Source organism: Scylla paramamosain, chromosome 9 (genome assembly GCF_035594125.1).
Source record: "Scylla paramamosain isolate STU-SP2022 chromosome 9, ASM3559412v1, whole genome shotgun sequence".
NCBI lineage: Eukaryota > Metazoa > Arthropoda > Malacostraca > Decapoda > Portunidae > Scylla > Scylla paramamosain.
Genome location: NC_087159.1, coordinates 4,705,001 through 4,728,825, shown reverse-complemented (window position 1 = coordinate 4,728,825; position 23,825 = coordinate 4,705,001). Strand labels below are relative to the sequence as shown.

The 23,825-nt window shown below is 44.3% G+C and overlaps 1 protein-coding gene and 1 pseudogene across 4 annotated transcripts in view; one reads left to right on the top strand and one right to left on the bottom strand.

The window, feature by feature from the left end:
* Nucleotides 1-7,524, bottom strand: part of LOC135103446 (F-box/LRR-repeat protein 7-like) — a 53,764-nt pseudogene extending 46,240 nt beyond the window's left edge.
* The window catches only part of LOC135103445 (zinc transporter ZIP13 homolog), a 51,236-nt gene that overhangs the window by 18,757 nt on the left and 8,654 nt on the right, over nt 1-23,825 (top strand). The gene's annotated exons all lie outside the window — the stretch shown is intronic.

The window sequence follows — 23,825 nt, the reverse complement described above, 5'->3', positions numbered from 1 at the left end:
ACCGCCATCCTATCTCGACTTCACTACCTTCCTTTTCCAACCACTATGCTCGTTTTCTCTCTCATAATCCTTCCCTCTTTTCTTTAACCTACTTGCCTAAATAGAAGACGATAGAGGTAAGGAGCGTATATTAACTGAAGGACTTGATATAGAGACACGAGAGCTTGGTGTCTTTCTTTTTTCCTGTTTCTACTTTTTGTTAATTGTTTTCTCTTTCATTCCCTCTTACTTAGCGCTAATATTACCCTCTACCCGAAAAAAAAACGTGATATTTTAGTTTTTATTCGGACAGTTGAATGATGTAAGGTAATTTCGTCTGATTATCTTGATTATTCATCTGTATAATTTTGTGTATTTATTTTGCAGTCTGTAATTTGTCATTTTTGTCAATAAACGAACCATTTCTTATTCTGCCATTCTACGTCTCATCATTCACCATACAGGTACACACTATCATTTTATCATCTTATTTGTCACTTTATCTTCATCCCCCCAACCTTCCTTTGTATCACCGCACTCTTCATAGGGAGAAAATTTGGATGGTCTCTATTTTTAGCTTCTTCGCCACTCCGTATTTGTCGTGTAACCCTGAGACTGTGTGCTCGTGTGTGTGTGTGTGTGTGTGTGTGTGTGTGTGTGTGTGTGTGTCCTGCCACTTCAGCTAGTCTGCTACTTCTCCCTGCTTTCCTGTGATGTGCCCCTTCCCCCTGTGATGTGCCCCTTCCCCCTCCTCTGTCCTTTCTTCCTTTCTTCTACATTTCCCTTCCTTATCTCTGTTTCTTTGACGTCTAATGTTTGCCTTTTCTACTCTTCATCATTTCCTTTCCTGTCCTTTCTGCTTCCCTTCTTTCTTATCTCTCTTTCCTTGAGTTTTATTGTGTATCAGTCTTTATCCTCACCCTCCATCTCTCTTTGTGTATGTAGCTTTCTTCCCTGCTATCCTTTACATCCTACCTCCTGCAGTGGCCTTGAAGCAGGAGATGTAGGAAAAGAGTGAAGAAAGAGGAGGAGGGGGTAAATGTAAAGTAGAAAACGAGGTGAAGGAAGAGGAGAAGGAGAATATAAAGCTGACTAAGAGACAGTAAAAGGAGCAAAAGAAAGGAACACGGTAAGAAGATAATGGATAAAAGAGGAGGAGGAGGAGATGGAAATGACAGTGGAGAGAGAGAGAGAGAGAGAGAGAGAGAGAGAGAGAGAGAGAGAGAGAGAGAGAGAGAGAGAGAGAGAGAGAGAAAGGAAAGTGGGGATGAAGGGGGGAAGGTGAGGGAGGGGAAGGATATCATGGGTCTGTGTTGAGAATAATTGTGTTCTTCCTGAGTACTCAAGCTAGACGTTGGACAAGGCTGTGTGCATTTTATAATAGTATTAGTGTGCTACGTATTAGCATTTGTATAGTATTAGTGTAGTCATATCATAGTACGTAGTGTATGAGAGGAGTTGGATGTGAGGTTAGGTAGGTGCGCTGCCTTTGTGAGTCTCATGTTACGCGCAGTGAGATACGAAACGGAGAAAGATAAAGAGGAAAGAGAATAGAGGAGAGACGGGTCGCTGGCACATGAGTCGAGGCGCGCTGTATATTACCATAAACTTTATGTAAATTAGAGATTGTCCTTCACAACTTAATTTTCCCCTTCCTGCCTAAGTGCAGCGTATTGTTGTGTGTCGTTGTGTGTTGTGTGTGTGTGCCAAATGCTACTTATGTCCGGGCTCGCAGCTATGCTTGTCCGGCATTAGAGGGCTGTATAATACTAGAGCCTGGCTACAGCTGTCTATTTTCTTCCCAGGTTCCTAACAGTTTTAGCAGAAGTGCCTGGTTTCGTTGTATTCGTGGCCCGACTAGGATGCACAGGAGGCAGCCTAGGGATGAGCTGACCGGAGTCAGTAGCAGCTGGGAGAGGGGCTGTAACCTGGTCATAACACTTGTTGGTGGTGGTGGTGGTGGTGGTGGTGGTTAGGGAGAGAAGGAGGATAAGGAGTGGTCGATGTTGTTCCACCATTTTTTTTTTCGTCTTTCGTAATCGTCTTTTTTTTTTTTTTAAGGCCTGTGATCTCGTTATTACATAAAAAAATTCATTTCATCATCTTTTCTTTTCATCATCATCATCATCATCATCTTCGTACTGTATAATCGAGGTGACGTGCTCTTTTTTGCTTGGAGGAGGGATACGTGATAAGATGAAGAGGAGGAGGAGGAGGAGGACGAGGAAGAAGAAGAAGAAGAAAAGGAAGGGAGGGAGCAAGGGGACAGGATTATATTACATCTACGAGGAGCGACAAACCTTCCGGACTTTCATAGGAAGCTTGATAGTACGAATCTAAACTTAGTAACAAGAGGGAGAGGAAAGGGAGGAGGAGGAAGAGGGACTGGAGAGATGTATTAACCGTTATCAAGTGAGCAGGAAAGAGTGGAGAGAGAGAGAGAGAGAGAGAGAGAGAGAGAGAGAGAGAGAGAGAGAGAGAGAGAGAGAAGCATAATAATAGCTGCTGTCCATGTCCGTTCTGAGAGAGAGAGAGAGAGAGAGAGAGAGAGAGAGAGAGAGAGAGAGAGAGAGAGAGAGAGAGAGAGAGAGAGAGAGAGAGAAACTGGCACCCTCCCATTAAGGTACACTGCAGGTAATGTCATTCTCTCCCTCTCTCCCTCTCTCCCTCTCTCTCCCCTCCCCTCATATTCTTCCTCCATGCCTTCGTTCCTTTGTCAATTCATTCCTCCTTATTTTTCTTCCCTTTGTCCTTCCCTCTCATATTAATTCCCTCCTTTCATAACTTCCTTTACTTACATTTTTCTTGATCCTCCTCTCCTCCCTTCCTTTATTCCTTCATATATCCTATTCATCATCATCATCTCTACTGTCTTGCCTCCCTTCACTCCTCCTCCCTCTTTCTAATTAATTCTCTTCTCCCTTCTTCCTACTTTATTCATTCCTCCCTCTTTTTCCCTTTTTCTCCTTCACTTCCTCGCATTCATTTCTTTCATATCACACGCTATTCCTCCTTTCCATTTCGTATTCCATCGTCACTCCCACTCTTTCTCACTCTTCTCTTTCATTTCCTTCACTCCAATCTCTTCTTTTGTTGTTCTCCCATTCATTCCTTCGTATCTCACTAACCCTCCTTTGCACCTATCCTACCCCCCTCGTACTACTTCTGATCTCCCTCCCTCCCTCTCTCCGTGGCTGGTGCGAGTGGACTGAGACACTGTTGAGGCACTGAGCACGCAGTAGGAGGGGAGCAGGGGCACCCAAGCTCAATGTAGCCAAGAGAGTATTTAGGTCCTGTTGCTATACTGATACTCGTGTTTACAGGCTCGTTTTCTATTGCCCCGTTCCCATTTTCTGTCGTGGCACCAACTGGGAAAGCGAGTTGGGTGGGCACTGTGAAGAATGCTAAGGTTTGTAAGGGAAGTTTAGTTAATTATTTCACTTCGACATGTAGCCATTCACAGCACGAAAAGCAGTGTATGTAGTCTTTACAAGCATCTGCAAGAAAGAAAGGGATGAAGAGGTGTATATTTTGCAGTTTCTAGCTAGTGTTATGTTTGGAGAAGGCTGGAGAACGAGAAGAAATGTCCTAGAATGGTTAGTGGCAGAAGGAAGGTGCACGAAATGGCAGTCAGTGTGTTAAGGGAGTTTTAGGGATGTTGTGCCTCTCTGTGTCTGGTGTAAGAGTTTTTAAGGGAAGTTTAAGTGTGTTTTTTTGAGTGTCGTTTGAAGATTTGTAAGGGAAGTTTAAGTAAGGGAGTTTTAGGGATGATGTTTGTCTCTTGAGCCTGGTTTGGTAGTTTGTAAGGGAAGGTTAAGGGAGTTTTAGGGATGATGTGGTTTCCTGAGTGGTTTAAAGGTTTGTAAGGGAATGTTAAGGGAGTTTTAGGGATGACGTGGTTTGCTGAGTCTGGTTTAAAGGTTTGTAAGGCAAGTATAAGGAAGTTTTAGGAATTTTGTGCTTCTCTGAGTCCTTCTTCTTCTTCTTCTTCTTCTTCTTCTTCTTCTTCTTCTTCTTCTTCTTCTTCTTTATATAAATGACACTTTCGACGAGTCTTATGTGTTCTGTGTACCTCAAAATGGACTGTGATGTTCGTGGGATTAGAGTCCAAGATGTGTAGTGATAGCAGGTGTGAGAGTCTTATATTAGCTCTTGTTTGATGCCCGGCCGAAGTCCTCTAATAGGCACTAGATACTTTGAGATTCCACTTGCACTAAGCCTCTTTTACTCGCTAGGCTTGTCACCGTGGTCTTATCGTGTTACGGCGTGTCTTGAAGTGGCGTAAGACGATGCGGTGATGGAGACGGGACTTGGTGCTGATTGAGGAGGTGTGACTTGAGCTGAGGGAACAAGAATAAGGCAAACGACCTGTGACTCTTAATTCTTGGCTGTGTACCAAGTGTTGTAAGACGGGACCTGTTGACCTTGGGCTAGGACACGAGTAATCGGGGAAAATGAGTGATGAGGTGAATTAAGAATGAGGTGAGCAATCAGATTTCCGCTCCCGCCCTCTGCTCTTGTCACCTCTCCGCCCCCGCCCCCTGCTCTTGTCACCTCTCCGCCCTCCCGAAAAATTAAACAAGCTAATCTTTTCTCCTGCATTGTATGAAGTGTTGTGAGGCAAAGTGAGGTGAAATGAAGACAGTAACTAACTTTTCTATTTAATGTATGAGTATTGTGAGGTAAAAATAAGGATGAATGACGTCATTAACTATCTTGACTTTTTCTAGGCAGCGCATGAGTATCGTGAGGCAAAATAAGGTGAAATGAGGACACTAACTTACCTTCCTGGACATTGTATAGTGTCATGAGGCATAATGAGGCTAAAGGAGCTCACTGACGGCCAGGACATGATGAAAATCGGCAAAAATGAGTAACTTCAAGCGAGCAGTGATGAAGTAAATTCAAATTCCTCCCCCAAATAAAGAAAACAATAAGTTTAAGTTTAAGTTTTGTAAGGCAGGATGAGATTGCTAATGACTGGGACATGAAAATTAGTAAAGGAATGAGTAACTTAAAGCGAAAAACGATGACGTAAATTTAAAGAAGAAAGAAAAAAAAATCCCATGACATTGAAGGAAAGAACCAAGCAACCAAGTATTGTACAAGATGAGTAACACAAAGAGGCTGAGTACAAAGTGAGTAACATCCGGTGACAAAAGAATGACATAAGCTAAAAAAAAAAAGAGTAATATAGAAAGCATTCCGTCACTTTTCTCACTACTCCGTCGAGAATCGTACAAGACAGGATGCGGAAAGACTGAGGACGAGAGAGAGAGAGAGAGAGAGAGAGAGAGAGAGAGAGAGAGAGAGAGAGAGAGAGAGAGAGAGAGAGAGAGAGAGGCTAGGGTAAAGTGATGGTGAGCTACACGTGCCCCTCAACAAAGAAACATCTACTACATTCACCATAAGGTCCTGACGTGTTATCCTCACTGTCCCCTCCCCTTCACCATCCCATCCTGTCCCCTGCACATTTCCTATAGAGATAACACAACACTAGCGAGACTTAGACTGGGGTGTGTTGCTGCCTCACCCCGGCATAGAGGGCGAGGGTACCAGTGTCAAGGGGGCTAGTTGGGGGAGTACTGGGGCGGACTGGATAGGATACGAGGGGTGGGTGAGGGCACGGGGCGTTGACCTGAGCGGGAACTTGCACGCACCGGCCACGTTACCTGGTTCATGGGTTTCTTTGTCTGTTTGGTTGGTTTGATGTTGTTGTTGTTGTTGTTGTTGTTGTTGTTATTATTATCTTGTTGTGTTGTCAATTTTTTTTATTTAATTTCTTTATTTTGTTTATTATTTTTTTTTCTATATTTTTCAAGTCAGTCGTTGGTTTCCTTTGTTTTCTGATTGTTTCGGTTATTGCTGTTTACTTCGTCTCGTATTGAGAGAGAGAGAGAGAGAGAGATGGACTGATAGTTACTGAGGACTTCCTGGCATTGTGGGGTAAAACTGTAGAAGAGCCGTACTTGAATGGGAGGGAGCAGCACTGGCTGTTGGGTGCACTGGGCAGGTGACTCTTGGTAAGGGATGTCAGGAATCTACTTGGCGAGGTTGGTGGGGCGAGTGTAAGGGATGGTGGCGGCACGCTTGGAATTTACGTGGGCTGCAAAGGGTGTTTTGAAATGCCTGCTTTTCCTGGTCTGGGTTAGGTAGAGTGTCTTTGACGAGGCAACACGCAATGTGGTCCTTGGCAGACAGTCAGTTTCTACTTTTCGTTTTGATGTGTTATGTATTTATTTTTTTTTTCGTGTCCAAATAGTCTTTCACGATCACAGAAGGTGAAAACAAAGTATATGGCATTTCTGTTTCTTGTCTTAGCAGTCTCTCGCGATAACGCAAGTAAAATAAACGAATAGATAAGCAAAAAAAGTAAAATCTCACGTCGTTAAACCAACTATACTTTGCGATAAAAAAAGAAAGAAAAAAATACTACAAAAAAACATTGGATACGGTGTAAGATTTCTTGTGAACACTCTATGATACGTTCACGATCACATGAGCTGGGGAAAAGTACAGAAGTTCATACAGTGTAAATACTCTTGAAACCCAAAAGTACCTCGCGATCACTGAAAGAAACCAAATTCCTCAGACACAAGATACGTTAAGATTTCTGCTGGGGATCCTGTAGTTATCACGAGCACATAATAGGAGAAAATAATACAGAACCCAATACTCACGGTGTAAAACTTCTTCTCAAGGCCAAGGAGTCTCTCTCTATCGCAGAAAGAGCCTCGTTTCTCCATGGACGTCTCAGGCACCGTTAGGGACGCCATCCTCACCACGGGCGGCTTAGCGTTGGCATTGGCGCCCTCCTTGCCTCCCCCAGTGCTGGACGCCGTGCTGGGAGCCTTAGAGATCCTCACGCTGCCCCTGTTGCTGCCGGGGGTGGCGGAGGCAGCGGTGGTCTGGGTGGTGGACGTCATCTTGAGGACTTGCGGTCGTACGTGTCTGAGTTCGGAGTTTGTGTTTGTCGAGTTCGCGGTCTTTTTCTTCTTTTCTTTCTTTGTCTTCCTTTCTGTCTACTCTGTTTTTTTTCTTTTCTTTCTTTTCCTTCTTTTCCTTCTTTTCCTTCTTTGTTTCTCTACTTTGTTTTCTCCTCTTTATTCTAATCTTTCTCCTCTTTGACCTTTTTTTTTTCCTGTTTTCCTTCTTTTCTTCCTATGGATCACGTAATTCTCTTCTTGGTCCTTTCCTCTTCTATCTATTTTTCTCCTCTCTTACCTGTATCTACTGTCACTTCTCTTTTTTTCCCTGTTTCTGCTTATACTTCCTTTTCTCTCTTCCTTTCGTCTTTCTTCCTTCCGTCTACCATTTATTTCCTTCCTCTCCTTTCCTCCGCGTTCCTTTCCTTACTTCTGCGTTTTTTCCTCCTCTCCTGTCCTCTTTTCTCTCCTTCTCGTGCCTCTCACCTGTAATTAGCATAACAGTGTCCAGTCACACCTGGCCTCGCTTCGCCTCGCCTCTCACCTCAGCGTAACAATATTTGGTGTGTCAGTTTTTTGGCGCCACACTTTTTATTTATTGATTTACTTATTTTTATTTTCTCTCTATTTGTATTAGAGTGAAATGGTTACGTTGTTTAGTATTGGTTAACTTGCTGCTTCTGTTGTTGATGGTGTTGGTGATGATGATGATGATGATGATGATGTGTGTGTGTGTGTGTGTGTGTGTGTGAAAGAGAGAGAGAGAGGAATGGAGGAACTTAGAGGAAGGGAGGGAGAGACAGGGATGTGGGGGGAGGGGAAATGGCCTGGAGAATGTTATGCGTGGTAACCTAACTGTGTATTTATAGACATGACACGCCACATGGCTGGTCAGAGAGAGAGAGAGAGAGAGAGAGAGAGAGAGAGAGAGAGAGAGAGAGAGAGAGAGAGAGAGACGTAATATCTTTTCTCTACATAATACTTGTAATGTGTATTTATAGATGTATATATTTATCTGATACTAGTGTACAGTTTCCGACCGGGCAGACTTTTTAGAATATTCTGCCATTACTTCACTTTCCGGGAGCAATGTATTAAACAACCCCTATTTTCCTGTATTTATTAATTTTTGTACCCTTAACTGGACTCCTTAACACGTAAAAAAAAAAAGTTATTAAATAAAAACCTAAGTAAAGATAAACTCGCACTGTTCAATCTTAATGTAGTATAATGACTAACTAAATTTAAACTAGATTGCTTTTAATATAATTCTCAAACGCTTCTGTGTCCTGTCTCTCTTAACAGGCCTGATAATCGTCCTAATCTGTGGCCTTTCAATACAGTCCTTACGAGAGAACAAAACTTAGGAATATTGAGCTTAATCTACATCTGTGTTCTTGCTCGCGTCGCCTCTGCCTTCGCCTTTTCAGTATGCTAATGTAAGCTAATATAAAGACTCGTTTTGACCGGAAGCGCCATTTGCTCTTATGTAATAACTCATGTGTCTGTTGTATTACATTTACCAGAGAGAGAGAGAGAGAGAGAGAGAGAGAGAGAGAGAGAGAGAGATTAGTAAGTACTGTACCTAATATCTCTGGACCGTGTGTGCGCGTGTGTGCACGTGTGTGTGTGTGTGTGTGTGTGTGTGTGTGTGTGTGTGTGTGGGTCAGATGATTACCAAGGGCAGATTAGATTATGTGGGTGAAAAACTAACATCTTAATAGATCGTTGACCCAGAGAGAGAGAGAGAGAGAGAGAGAGAGAGAGAGAGATTACTTAAAACACATTGTATACTTGTATCGAAAATTGCATACATTAACTTTACAATATTTACAACTATTTTCTTTTTAACCATTGTCATTTACTTTGTTACTTGTGGAGGAGAAGAGAAAAACAAAAATAAAGTGATGAAATGAGACGAATCCTGCATCACTATCACCACCATCACCATCACCGTATCATCACCATCATCACCACTATTATCACGGTACCATCTCCATCCATACCTCGCATCACTATATCATCATCACCACCACCACCACCACCACGACAGTCATCACCATTACCACCACCATCACCACTATTATCACATCACCACCACCATCACCACAGTCATCACCATTACCACCACCACCACACCCACGGTCCGGTTCCCCTCGCGACACAGGTTAGGATGGCACTGGGGCCTGAAGAAGAGGGAGAGGAGAAGGAGGAGGAGGAGGAGGAGGAGAGGAAGAAGAGAGAACTGTCAAAGGGGGAGAGAGGTGATAGTTGTTATTACCCTCCCCCCCCTCTCTCTCTCTCTCTCTCTCTCTCTCTCTCTCTCTCTCTCTCTCTCTCTCTCTCTCTCTCTCTCTCTCTCTCTCTCTCATGCCTTAACGTACAAAAAATGGCTATAAAACCGCACACGACACACACACACACACACACACACACACACACACACACACACACACACACACACACACACACACACACACACACACACACACACACACAGTACATTTTCAGTTTGTTAACTGCCTAAATAATAAACCGTTTATTATTATTATTATTATTACACACACACACACACACACACACACACACACACACACACACACACACACACACACACACACACACACACACACACACACACACACACACACACACGGATCAAAATCTTTCGTAGACTGACAAGAACAAACTCCAACTTTTTCTTTTCCTTTTTTCCCTCTATCCCTCCTCCTTTTTCCTCCTCCTTCCCTCCCTTCTGTCCGTCTTCACCTGCATCTCCTCCTCCTCCTCCTCCTCCTCCTCCTCCTCCTCCTCCTCCTCCTCCTCCTCCTCCTCCTCCTCCTCCTTTTCCCTTCATCCTGTTCTTCTTTCTCCTCCTCCTTCTCCTCCTCCTCTTCCATCTTCACCTCTCACATTTCATTTTTTCCTTATTTATCATCACTCAAGGAGAGAGAGAGAGAGAGAGAGAGAGAGAGAGAGAGAGAGAGAGAGAGAGAGAGAGAGAGAGAGAGAGAGAACGAATGTATGGTGACAGTGAGAAGGGTAATGGGAGGTAATTCTCTCTCTCTCTCTCTCTCTCTCTCTCTCTCTCTCTCTCTCTCTCTCTCTCTCTCTGTCATGTGCCAATACCAACTCTCGTTCCTCATGGCTGAATCAAGCAAGAGTCAAGTGTTATCGTGCCAGAGAGAGAGAGAGAGAGAGAGAGAGAGAGAGAGAGAGAGAGAGAGAGAGAGAGAGAGAGAGAGAGAGAGAGAGTTGTTCTGTATAGTGGTTCTCAAAATTGCTCTGCTTACTGACGTTGAGGAAGAAGAGGTGCAGGAGAAGGAGGAGGAGGAAGAAGAGACGAAGGAGGAGGAGAAAGAATAGACGAAGGAGGAAGAGGAGGAGGAGGAGGAGGAGGGACGTCTTGGTTATGGGTTGCCTTGACAGAGTGAGTCTTAGGAGGAAGGGGGAGGAGGAGTGGAGAGAAACAGGAAGACGGGGGGAAGAAGGGAGATAGGAGCAAAGAAGAGAGGGTAGAGGAGGGAGGTGGAGAGAAAGGGAGGAAGACAGGAAAAAAGGGAAGATAGAGTGGCGAAGGTGGAGAGAAGAGACGAGAAAAGGAAAAGGAGGAAAGAAAGCTGGAAGTGAAGGAAGATGGAGAGAAGAAAGAGGGAGGAGGGAGGAAGAGAAAACAAGGGTGGAAGAGAAAGGAGGTAGAGAAGAGACGTGAGGAAAGAGGAGGAGGAAAGAAGGGTGGAAGAGGAGGGATGTGGAGAGCAAAGACAGACCGAAGGAGGAGAAAGAGGAGGAGGAGGAGGAAAGGAGAATAAAGAAGGGAAGAAGAAGAGAGGGAGAGGAAAGAGAGCTGTTATGAGTTAGTGTGTGTGTGTGTGTGTGTGTGTAAGCAGGTAGGTAGCGTGTAGCACTGAGGTAATTGTACGGGGTTGGAGAGAGAGAGAGAGAGAGAGAGAGAGAGAGAGAGAGAGAGAGAGAGAGAGAGAGAGAGAGAGAGAGAGAGAGAGAGAGAGAGAGAGAGAGAGAGAGAGAGAGAGAGAGAGAGTGAGTTTGCAGAGTTGCTTGAGGTTAACAAGAAAAACGGGAATTCTTGTTGTTGTTGGTAATGTTGTTGTTGTTGTTGTTGTTGTTGTTGTTGTTGTTGTTGTTGTTGTTGTTGTTACTATCATTGTTACTATTATTGTTATACCACCACCACCACCACCACCACCACCCAAATAATAATAATAAGAGCAATAATAGTAATAACAACAGCTCAACACCCCACAAGGACACTCCCATTAAGTCTGCTCTATAAGACTTTGCAATGACTCAACTTTGCCATATTGCAGAGAGAGAGAGAGAGAGAGAGAGAGAGAGAGAGAGAGAGAGAGGGTATGCAAGGGTGGATGGGTGAGTGTGGTGGTGGTGGTCAGAAGGGGTCAGAGGGGAAAGTGAGAGGAGTGGAAGAGGAGGAGGAAGAGGAAGAGGAGCACGAGAGGTCAAGGAGAGTTTGTTAGTTTCCTGGTGGAGAGAGAGAGAGAGAGAGAGAGAGAGAGAGAGAGAGAGAGAGAGAGAGAGAGAGAGAGAGAGAGAGAGATTATGTGCAGAGAAACACTGGAGAAAATAGGGAAAAAGGGAATTATTGAAAGGAAAGAAGAAATAAGGGAAGAGAGGATGGAATGAGGAGAGGAAGGAGAGGGAAAAAAATGTAGGGAGGAAATGATGAGAGAGGAAGGAAGGGGGAGAGAAGAGGAGAGAGCAAGGAGGAGGCATAATGTCACGGGAGGACGTCATCAGAGAGAGAGAGAGAGAGAGAGAGAGAGAGAGAGAGAGAGAGAGAGAGAGAGAGAGAGGTGTAATGATGGGAGGAGGGGGAGGAGGAATGTTGGCATAACTGTATCGAACTAAATTTGACTCTTGGCTCCATCTTCCTTCCCAGAGAGAGAGAGAGAGAGAGAGAGAGAGAGAGAGAGAGAGAGAGAGAGAGTGTGTGTATAAAGGGAAAGAAACAGGAGTAGAGATTGTTGTCTCATTCTCAGTAAACACAAGACTTTCCGTTTTCTGTTCATGCCTTGGACTGTGGTAGTGTGTGTGTGTGTGTGTGTGTGTGTGTGTGTGTGTGTGTGTGTTAAATATGTAGACGAGATGTATTTTTTTTAGTCTACCATCATCTACTTCAGGTTCGCACCGTTTTCATTCACCATCAGTTCAAGGTAGAAAACTTTACAGCGTAGACTAAACTTAAATATTTAAGTATTTGAGAAGCTGACACGTTTTCTTTCACGAGACCTGGATACGTTTTCTTTTCTATCCTATATTCTCTTTGTTACTCGTGTTTTTTTTTTTTTCTCTTCGTATTTTTGTTCCTTGCGTCATCTTGTTCTCTATCTTTCGTTCATCCTCTCATTCGGTCTTTCTCGTTTTGGCGAAATGAAGTGACAAGAGAAAAATCACACGTTGCCAATTTGAAAGGATGACTTTTGTAATCTTACAGTACTTTTAGTAAACGTGAAAAAGTTGGCACAAAGGGGAAAAAGGTATAGATTTCATAATAATATACACACACTCTCTCTCTCTCTCTCTCTCTCTCTCTCTCTCTCTCTCTCTCTCTCTCTCTCTCTCTCTCTCTCTCTCTCTCTCTCTCTCTCTCTCTCTCTCTTCTACATGGTGCTTGAAGCTTGAACAAAGGAGATCACTCAGCCACTATTTTTACACCCACTTAAAAGAAAAATGAGAAAAAAAGAACTATAAAGGATTTAGTCGAGTTTGAAAGGGGAAATGGTGCGCACGTGGGAATTGGGACACATGTGGAGAGAGAGATAAAGGTTATTTTTAAAAACCACTGACTGAAAGGGGGACATTGGATCCTGTGGAGAGAAAATAGACTGTTTTTAGAAGCCAGTGAGGAAAGAATACATGGAAGTGGATATAGTGAGTGGGCAGTGGAAATCAGTGGGAGGGGAGAGAGGAGGTGGATTAGTTTGAAACCCCCTTAAGTGAAGAAGACATGGAGATACTAAACTTAGGATACGGAAGAGGCGAGTGACTGTTTTGAAAGGTGCGTAGAGGACATGACTTTGGACATTCGAGAGGGAGTATAAGCCTGTATTTTTATTATTGTTATTATTATTATTATTATTATTATTATTATTATTATTATTATTATTATTATTATTATTATTATTTATTTTTTTATTTATTATTATTATTTTTTTTTTTTACATCATGGACTATAAAAAAGGAACGTGGGGGATTACTTTGGGGAAATAAATGACCGTATTTCTAAACATTTCGTCTTCGTGTCTCTTATGTTTAATAGGCTCTAATGAAGATTTAAGGTTTTCCAAGGGAGTTTTAGTAATTATATTAATACTTTAACAAATATTCCGTATCAACCGTTGGGAAAAAAAAAAAAAACTTTGAAAAGGTAGTGATTGTAGTAGGTTATTATGGTTTTCAAGTTTTTTTTTTTTGTGGTTTTAGTGATGGTTAAGTATTCTGCTTCATGACTTTCAATCTAGTCAGTATAGTGCAAGTTATTTTTGTTTTCAATGGTGTTTCCTTGATTCTAGTTGATTCTATTGATAGTTTAACAAAAATTCTTTATTATCAGTTGGAAAGTATGCATGGAAATCCGACTCATCACCTCTGTGGCCTTCGAAAACAATCCTGATAAGAGAGCAAAGCGTTTCAGAACACAGGCGAGAGACTAATGACCAGCTCACCCGTGGCGCCTGTTCACGTTACGCTATCATCCCAGCCAGGGACAGCAATAACACCACCATGAGAGGCGTCGTGCCACGCTCACATGCATTACTGACATTGATAAACCTGCCGTCATGTCACTGTGTGTAACTAGGAATTGTAGCCCGCATACCGACTGGCTGACTGGGTGGGTGGTGGCTGGCTGGCTGGCTCAGTATGTGCTTTAGTTAGTCAGTCAGTCGTTCACTCATTCTTTCACTTAATTATTTACCTATGAATTCACCTTTTCCTTAAATGCACATCCATGCTTACAGATCCATTTCTTATCTTCTTTCTTCTTTACATTGATACTTCTCCCATCATGCTACACTTCACACGCAGTTTAGAACCTTCGAACCAGCGTCCTCCGTCCAGCTTATGTAATGTTTGTGTATTTCTGTCATGTCGTGGACCTTGTACCTCGCCTTCATTAATTGTGAAATGTGCGCCAGGTAATTGTTTCCTTTCCCGCCATCACTTGAATAGCTGTAGCTTAGTTCTAGGAAAAGACATCAGTGTGTGTGTGAGAGAGAGAGAGAGAGAGAGAGAGAGAGAGAGAGAGAGAGAGAGAGAGAGAGAGAGAGAGAGACATGATATTTACCGTAGAATATTGTTACGTGGACATACTACAAACACACACACACACACACACACACACACACACACACACACACACACACACACACACACACACACACACACACACACACACACACACACACACACACACAATACTTCACGTCTTCAAAGTAAAGTTGTCTTGGTGTTTTGCCTACCTGTCTCCTCCTCCTCCTCCTCCTCCTCCTCCTCCTCCTCCTCCTCCTCCTCCTCCTCCTCCTCCTCCTCCTCCTCCACTATTTCAGGTGTCAAGATAAATTATAGAGCATGGAGAGAAGGAGGGGAGGAGTGATACAGTATCTCCTTCCCTCCTCACTTTTCTCCACCCATCCATCCTCCTCTCTCACTCTTTTCCTCTATCCTACTTTTCCTCCCTCCCTCCCTCCCTCACTCCCTCCCTCCCTCCCTCCCTCCCTCCCTCCCTGCCATCGTGCAAGAGAGAGATATCACGTATGCTTTCACCTCTCTCTCTCTCTCTCTCTCTCTCTCTCTCTCTCTCTCTCTCTCTCTCTCTCTCTCTCTCTCTCTCTCTCTCTCTCTCTCTCTCTCTCTCTCTCTCTCTCTCTCTCTCTCTGAATCAGTACATTAGTTCCTCTTTTCTTCCCTATGTAAATTAATGTAATCAATTCCTCACTCCTCTCCTCTTTTGCTTCTCCTCTTCCTCTCCTCTTCTTCCCCTTCTCTCCCTGTCCTCTTCTCTTCCTCTGTTTTCCCTCCCATTCTGTTCTCTTTGTTGGTGTTCGACTCTTGACCAGCAGGGGCACAGGAAACGCAGGTAACAGTGCAGGTGTTTATTCACAGAAGGTGTGAACAGAAGGCTGGAGGTAGGTGATCTCCCGGCGCCAGGCCGCGCACTTCAACTCAACACTTATGACTGAAGCCTAGCTCGTTCACTCATACACGTATTCATGCCTCACACAAGTCTCGCTCATTCACTCGTTCACACAACTGGCTAACAACCACACACCTCCCCCGAGACATAAGGAAGATTCCTTATCTTTGTTATGGCTACCGTAACACATGAAACAAAGTTACAATGATTGAAGTACAGAAAACACGGTACATATACACAAAACAAACGAGATGCTGTTACGGCGAAGGGTCGAGCGTCGTCTGTCAACTCGATGGCCATGGATCCACCAGCCATTGCACGTAAACCTTCCTTTGCTTCGAAGACGCTGGGAAAGGCCTTGATCACAGCAGCAGCGTGCCCCGCACGCTGCTGTGGCGTTGGGTCGTAGGAATGAGGCCAGCTGATCACTTCTGTGGGCGTAGATAGAGGTGGCTGCGAGGCGGTCGGGTACTTGATGGAGCTGTTGCCGGTGTGCTGTTCTTCCCTGCGTAGCGGTCGGATTTGAGCCGGAAAATCTTCGGGGAGGATTCCGAGAGCGATGGAATCGTACCAGCTAAGCAGCGCCCCCTTCACCTCCTTCACCACGCTCACAACAGTCTCAGCTTCCCTGTCGCCCAGTTGCAAGTGCGACGAGAAAGTTCCTACACAGGTGAGGGGGTGATTACCGGCAGCATAAAGTCCATCACCATCAGCGGGCGCCAAGCTGGAGGGCGGGATTCCAAGGAGTGTTGCCGTGTCGAGGCCAATAACGGTCGTTTCGGCCCCAGAGTCAGGAGTCCACGTAATCTTGTCTCTTCCAGCGGGATGTGTGGCGGTAATGAGCACCTGGGGCGCAGGTCGTGCCGTCACCGTCTTTGTGTATACGCCTGATAAGAGCTGGTATACACTGGCACTGGCTCCCCGCCTCGGGCCTGCACCGCGATGAGGAGAGACAGTTGAGGAACTCCTCGAAGCTCCTCGTCGTTTCCTCACTGTCTGCTGACATACACTCGCAAAATGCCCTCTTTTCCCGCAGTTACGACACACTTTATCTATTGCCTGGCATCCCCTTTTGTCACTGCGACAATCTTTGCCACAACGATAACAGCCCGTGGGGCTTGAGCCCCCGAAACTGCCCTTCCTGTAGTTCGAGACAGCGTTCACACCATGGCTCGAAGAGTGAGAGCCGCCCCTTAGTACTGCACTACACTGGTTAGCGCTCTCTGATGCTCTGCAAATATCTATGGCGTTTTCAAGGGTGAGTTTCTTGTTTTCCAGCATGCGTTTCAGAGCCACTTCGTCTCGTGTCCCAACGACAATTCTGTCACGCAGCTGATGGTTTATGCACTGGTCGCAAAAGTCACAGAAATTGGCGATTTCCTTTACAGCACATAAAAAGTCGTCAAAACCTTCTTGCGTTTCTTGCACGCGGGAGTAGAAGTCTCTTCTATCCATGATGATGTTGCGCTGGCTTCGCAGGTACTCACACATTGCATCGAGGATGGTTCTTAACTCCGCGTCTCTCGGTAAGCTTATCCCGTAGCGAAGTGTACGGGTCCACTCGTCGTCTAGGACAGCAGCGAGTGCCGCCCTCTGCTCAGCCAGGGAGAGACAGTCTATCCTGGCGAGGGTTACGTATCCTACTCACTGCGCCATGTTCGACTCTTGACCAGCAGGGGCACAGGAAACGCAGGTAACAGTGCAGGTGTTTATTCACAGAAGGTGTGAACAGAAGGCTGGAGGTAGGTGATCTCCCGGCGCCAGGCCGCGCACTTCAACTCAACACTTATGACTGAAGCCTAGCTCGTTCACTCATACACGTATTCATGCCTCACACAAGTCTCGCTCATTCACTCGTTCACACAACTGGCTAACAACCACACAGTTGGCAAGACCAGAAAAGTACATTGCGTGTTTTACATTTATTTTTGTAGCTTGCAGTGTGTGTGTGTGTGTGTGTGTGTGTGTGTGTGTGTGTGTGTGTGTGTGTGTGTGTGTGTGTGTGTGTGTGTTTTCCCTTTGATCGCGCTTGTGGCATTTCTTGTCTCTCTCTCTCTCTCTCTCTCTCTCTCTCTCTCTCTCTCTCTCTCTCTCTCTCTCTCTCTCTCTCTCTCTCTCTCTCTCTCTCTCTCTCTCTCTCTCTCTCTCTCATAACCTTCACTATTATGACCTCTTTCTCACTTTCTTTATCTCTTTCTTGCATCTAATATATTTCATTATGCATGCGTTTCTTTCTCTTTTATTTTCTATACTGCATCTCTCTCTCTCTCTCTCTCTCTCTCTCTCTCTCTCTCTCTCTCTCTCTCTCTCTCTCTCTCTCTCTCTTGGACGCATTTATATTATCATTTTTTTTAGACTTCAGGTATTTTCTTTCATATGTTTTCATTGTAAACCACCTCCACTTACGCCTGTCTCCTCCTCCTCCTCCTCCTCCTCCTCCTCCTCCTCCTCCTCCTCCTCCTCCTCCTCCTCCTCCTCCTCCTCCTCCTCCATCTTCTTCTTCTTCATCTTCTTAGTTGTCGTCGTCTTTTTCCTCTTTCATGTCTTTCATCCTCGTAATTCACGTCAAACTTTTCCCGTCGCCGGTTCATTTTTCTCCGTTATCTGCTGCACGCCGCTAATTGTGTCAACGAGAGGGGGGGGGTAGGCAGAGAGAGAGTATACAGGTGGATGAAGAAACAAACAACAGTGTAGCTGAAGAAGAGGAGAAGGAGGAGGAGAAGAAGGAGGAGGAAGAAGTGGAAGGAGTCGAAGAAAAAGGAGAAGAAAAGGGAAGATATAATAGTAATAACAAGAAGGAGGAGGAGGAGGAGAGAAGAAAGATAAGGAAGGACTATGAAGAAGAAAGCAAAAATAAGATGAAGAGGAGGAGGAGGAGGAGGAGAAGAAGGAAGAGGAGGTCACATCACATAACAACCAGCAGCAGTAGCAGCAGCAGTAGCAGCAGCAGCAGCAGCAGCACTCACCCTCCTCGTCCTTCCCTCATCGCGGCTTTTTTTTCACCCATCCTCGTCATTACCTTCACCTCTCTTACTCCTTCTCTTTCATCCCTTTCTTTTCTTTTCCCTCTTCTCGCTTCTCTTGAAAACATATGAATAATTGCACCTTTTCATATTATCTCTCCATTTATTAACTCAAAATGTCTATTCTTTGATGTCACGGAGATAAATATATTGATTTTTTATATAATGTTTGTACGTTTAGGAAATAGTTTTCTTCAACAATATTATTTGAAGCCAACGTAGCCGCCATTTTGTCTCATAGTATTTGGTTATATATCACTGATGTTTTGCAATGTGGTACTTCAGTTTCCTCCTCCTCCTCCTCCTCCTCCTCCCACCAGTCGTGAAGGCCTGTTGATGTTTTTATTGCTTTTAATGCCCCTTTTCATATGAGTCATGTTATTTGCTCAATTGGGAGAAAGGAGTAGAAGCAGGCAAGATGTGAGAAGAGGGTATAAGGAGACGAGGAAGAGAAGGAGGAGAAACTAACGAAAGATTGAGGATGAAGAAGTTAAATGCAGGAATGTAGCAATTTAGGAGGAGAAGAAGAATGGGGAAAAGAAGAAGAATGGAAAGAAGGAGAAAGAAGGAAGATTGAGGATAAAGAAGTAGAAAACAAGAATGTAGCAAATTTAGGAAGTGGAGGAGGAGAAGGAGGAGAAGAATGGGGAAGAGAAGAAGAATGAGGAGGAGGCGGAGGCTGTGAAAGAAAGAAAAAAAAATAAGGGTAAGGAAGTAGAATATAATCTTACAGAACGAAAAATGGTGGAGCTGCAGAGGAGGAGGAGGAGGAGGAGGAGAAGGAGGAGGAGGAGGAGGAGGAGGAGGAGGAGGAGGAGGAGGAGGAGAGTACTGTGGGTGTTTTGGCGTGCGTCACCTCTGGGCCGTCACCTCCCGCAGTCTGGTGTTTTTCCCGCTGTCTCGAAACAACGGCTATTCGCATACCTCTCCCTGATCTTTGTGGCACGGATCCTCCTCCTCCTCCTCCTCCTCCTCCTCCTCCTCCTCCTCCTCCTCTCCTCCTCCTCCTCCTCCTCCTCCTCCTCCTCCTCCTCCTCCTCCTCCTCCTCCTCCTCCTCCTCCTCCTCCTCCTCCTCTACAGTATCCAAAGTCAAAGAGAATCGTCCTGTATTCACCAAATCTTCCTCTCATGACATCTTATTCTGTTTACACCCGTTTTCTTCGTCATTCGGCAGATTAGTAGGGTCTAAAGAGTCTTTCTGGTGTTTGTTTTTCCTTTGTGTTGATTTGTTTTCCTCCTCCTCCTCCTCCTCCTCCTCCTCATCATCATCACAGACAGCCTTGTTAGGCTCAGTAGGGCTGTTGCTGTCTGTTCTTTCCTTTGTATTCCTTTGTATTGTATTCCTCCTCCTCCTCCTCCTCCTCCTCCTCTCCTTTTGTCTGTATTCCTTTGTATTGTATTCCTCCTCCTCCTCCTCCTCCTCCTCCTCCTCGTCATCATTGTTATCGTAACTTCAGGTTCAAAGTTTTATATCTTTAGGTCTTATCATCATCATCGTCTCTCTCTCTCTCTCTCTCTCTCTCTCTCTCTCTCTCTCTCTCTCTCTCTCTCTCTCTCTCTCTCTCTCTCTCTCTCTCTCTCTCTCTCTCTCTCTCTCTCTCTCTCTCTCTCTCTCTCTCTCTCTCTCTCTCTCTCTCTCTCTCTCTCTCTCTCTCTAACGGTGCTTCAGGTTTACAGTTTTACATCTAGCGGCATCATCATCATCATCACCATCACCATCACTATCGTTATTATCATCGTTGTTGTGTTATCGTCGTCGTATTGATCCAGCGGGACGTCACAAGAGGCACAAATAGTTCTCACTTGTACTTACACAGGAGCTTCGTGTGTGTACGTCTGCAAGGCCGGATTGTTGGCCACGTGTACACAGGAAACACGGCACGCATTCAGCTGCCGTGTGTGTGTGTATGTCTCCCACTGCCCCCTGCATACACACACATACACACACATACATACATACATACATACAAACAAACAGAGATGATACGTAAAGTCAATGCCCAACCTACCTTGATCTTTACCTTTAACTATTCCTCCTCCTCCTCCTCCTCCTCCTCCTCCTCCTCCTCCTCCTCCTCCTCCTCCTCCTCCTCCTCCTCTACCTCCTCTTCCTCTTTCTCTTCTTCTTCTTCTTTGCTTCTTGTTCTTGTTCTTGTTCTTCATGTTCTTGTTCTTGTTCTTGTTCTCCTCCTCCTCCTCCTCCTCCTCCTCCTCCTCCTCCTCACATTACCTTTGTTTCTTAATTTGTTGGGCCTTTGTTCGTCTCTCCCTCATTCTTCTGTCTTCTCCCTTCTTTTCCCTCATCTCCCTTTCTTGTGCTACGTTCTTTTCGCATTAGTTTCCTCCTGTTTCTGCTCTCCTCTCTGCGTTCGTTTATTTTATTTATTTTCTTCTTGTTTCTCCTTTTCCTTCTTGTTTTCTCTTGCTGTTTTCCTTCCATTCATTCATTCGTCCTTTCATCTGCTTGCATTTCATTCTCTATTTTTTTTTTTTTCATGTTTTGCTTTTCCTCCTCTTACTTTCCTTCGTTACTTTGTTTTTCTTTTCCTCTTATCCATTCTTTTGTTTCCATCTTTTCTCTTCCATGTTTATTTTTTCATTCTCTTTGATTTCCCTTCTGTATTTCTCTGTTTTTTTCACTTTTTTCCCCTTATTGTTTTTTTTTCCCTTCCTCTGCCATCTTTCCTCTCCTTTCCAACTTTATTCTACTTTCTTCCTCTCTTCACCTCTCATCACTTTTTTCCCGTTCTTCCCTTTCCCTTTTATCTTATTTCTTCCTTCCCCGCCTCTGTTCTATCATTCCATTCTTCTCTCCTCTTTACCTCCCTCCCTCTTTCCCTCCTCCTCCTCCTCCTCCTCCTCCTCCTCCTCCTCCTCCTCCTCCTCCTCCTCCTCCTCCTCCTCCTCCTCCTCCTCCCGCATTCCTGTTCGCCTCCTCAAGGAAGATAAAAATAATTGTAATAATAAAGATAATAATAACACAGAGGCAGGTGTTGGCTCTCCTCTATTTAAGGGTGCTGTGATTCATGCCCTTGTTGTTGTTGTTGTTGTTGTTGTTGTTGTTGTTGTTGTTGTTGTTGTTGTTGTTGTTGTTGTTGTTTTTGGTTATTTGAGGAGCGACATAAGGTGTTTTCTTCTTTCTTTCTCTTCCTTATTTTCCTTTCAGTTTTATGTTCCCTTGTGCGTCACACCTTCTTCTTATAGCATTTTCTTCTTACCTTCATTTAGATCTCTTCTTTGTTTGCATTCCTTCTTTCATTCCTTCATCTTCTAAATTGGTCTTGGTTTTGGAAATCTTTTTTTGCCTAGTTAATTTATTCGTTTATTTTCATTTGTTTAGTTTTTTTTTTTTTTGGAGTGGCATTCTAGTGGATTTATTTATTTATTTATTTATTTATTTATTTATTTATTTATTTATTTATTTATTTGTGTTCTTGGTCTCCCTCCTACACGCTAAAAAAAAAAGAAAGAAAAGAAAAAGAAAAATCACTTCTCGTTTTTCTTTCCCTATTCACACCTTTCTCTCTCTCTCTCTCTCTCTCTCTCTCTCTCTCTCTCTCTCTCTCTCTCTCTCTCTCTCTCTCTCTCTCTCTCTCTCTCTCTCTCTCTCTCTCTCTCTCTCTCTCTCTCTCTCTCTCTCTCTGTTCCCTTATTCTTGGTGTGGTAATTGTGTGTATTATTAGTATCTGAGGAAAATTAGATTCTCTCTCTCTCTCTCTCTCTCTCTCTCTCTCTCTCTCTCTCTCTCTCTCTCTCTCTCTCTCTCTCTCTCTCTCTCTCTCTCTCTCTCTCTCTCTCTCTCTTTCAAGACCAACTCGAGAATGTTGCTTCTTGTTTCTTTTTATATTTATTTTTAAATCTTTTCACTTTGTGGTTCTTTTACCCTTATTTCTTCTTTTATCTCGTATTCCTTTGTACATTTATTTTTCTCTTCCAACTTATCTTCTGCAATTTATTACTGTATGAAACCCACGTCACCCCGCTTAGTCAGTCAGTCAGTCAGTCAGTCAGTCACTCACTCACTCACTCACTCAAGAACATGTATGCCTCTCCACTAGTTTAATTAACCTAGTCAATCTTAGATACTTCCCATAAAATCACAGCTTGTAAATAAGACTGGAATAACTAAGAAAGATTATGATCTTCTATAGATGAGCTAGTAGATATAATTTTTAAAACTTTGATTACAATAAATTAAACACATACAGAAGTAAATAGATAAATGAATGATAATAATAATAGCGTCTTAAACTTTATAAAATCCTCTCGTGGTATTCAGGATAATATCTAAGTGATGCCTTGGTGTTGAAAGGGTTGAGGGTCACATGACGTACTGGTCACCGTCACTGCCTCTCTCTCTCTCTCTCTCTTCCCCCTTCCCGTGCCCCTCTTCACTCTGACATGTTGTTTATCCATTCTGTATCCCTTCGCTCTGTGTTTATCCTTATTTGTGTAACTTCTCGTTCGTTGGCAGCACTGTTATTTTGGTTTTCTGTGGTCTCTCTCTCTCTCTCTCTCTCTCTCTCTCTCTCTCTCTCTCTCTCTCTCTCTCTCTCTCTCTCTCTCTCTCTCTCTCTCTCTCTCTCTCTTAGCATTATTAATTTGATTTTCTATGGTGGATTACGAAATACTTCAATTACTTGTTTCCTATAATGACAACAGAACTACTCTACCTTCATCCCGTGTCACGTAATATCGCTGTTAGGGTCGCGGGGCCACAGTACTCACCGCCGTGCCGCGATACGCACTCTTCTTCGCCGTTGCCGTGCCCTCCATGTTGCTGGAACTACTGCTGGTGCTGCTGGAGTATTCCTAGTGAAGTCCTGGTGCAGGCGGCCTTCGGAACACGCTGTCCTCCCACGCCTGCCTCCTCACGCTCTCACGCTCATTACTTTGCTGAATACTTAATTACACTTCACTTTTCTTGGTATAACACACTGACAGCATTCAAAATCCCAGCACTCAGCACTGCACCTCAGCACTCAGCACTCAACTCAACACCCCAGCACCTCCTCCCCAGCACACCAGACGACCGCGATGCTTGCACTGGCCTGCCGCGCCTCGCCTTGCCGTGCCAGCCGCCCGCACCACCGGAGACCCGTGCCCTGATAAACACGTGGCCAGATTCACCCGGCTCAGGGAAACTTGTGAAACTCGTGCACAGATAAATGGACACTTATGTAGACTTTTAAACAGGTAAATTCGCGCTTATTTAAGTTCGTGGACAGGTCAGTTGGAACTCAGAAAAACTCGTTAACAGGTAAATTGGAAATCCGATAAACACGCATACAGAAAAATTGATGTTCAGGTAAACTCGTACACAGAAAAATTGGGACTCGGGTCAACTCGAGGACAGACAAAATGGCACCCAGGTAAACTCCATGTGAAGGGGAATCTTTTTCAGGTATTTCGTGCTTCAGGTAAACTCATACACAGGCAAGTTCACTTCTAAGTAGACTCATTCGCAAGTAGATGGGCGCTTATGCAAACTCCAGGTGAAGAGTAATTCTCGTAATTTTCATACAGTTAGAGATCAATTCACAGACAGATAAGATGACTTGCAAGTAAAGTCGCGCCCGGACGATCATATTTCAGACAGCCTCGCGATAAAGTGAAGGTGTGCCTCAGGTGAATCTTTCCTTTGGCCAGGTAAACTCCCTTACGCCTTCCACTCCTGTGATATCCGCATTCCTCTCGTCTAGTTTTGCGCTGTGCTCCTGGTA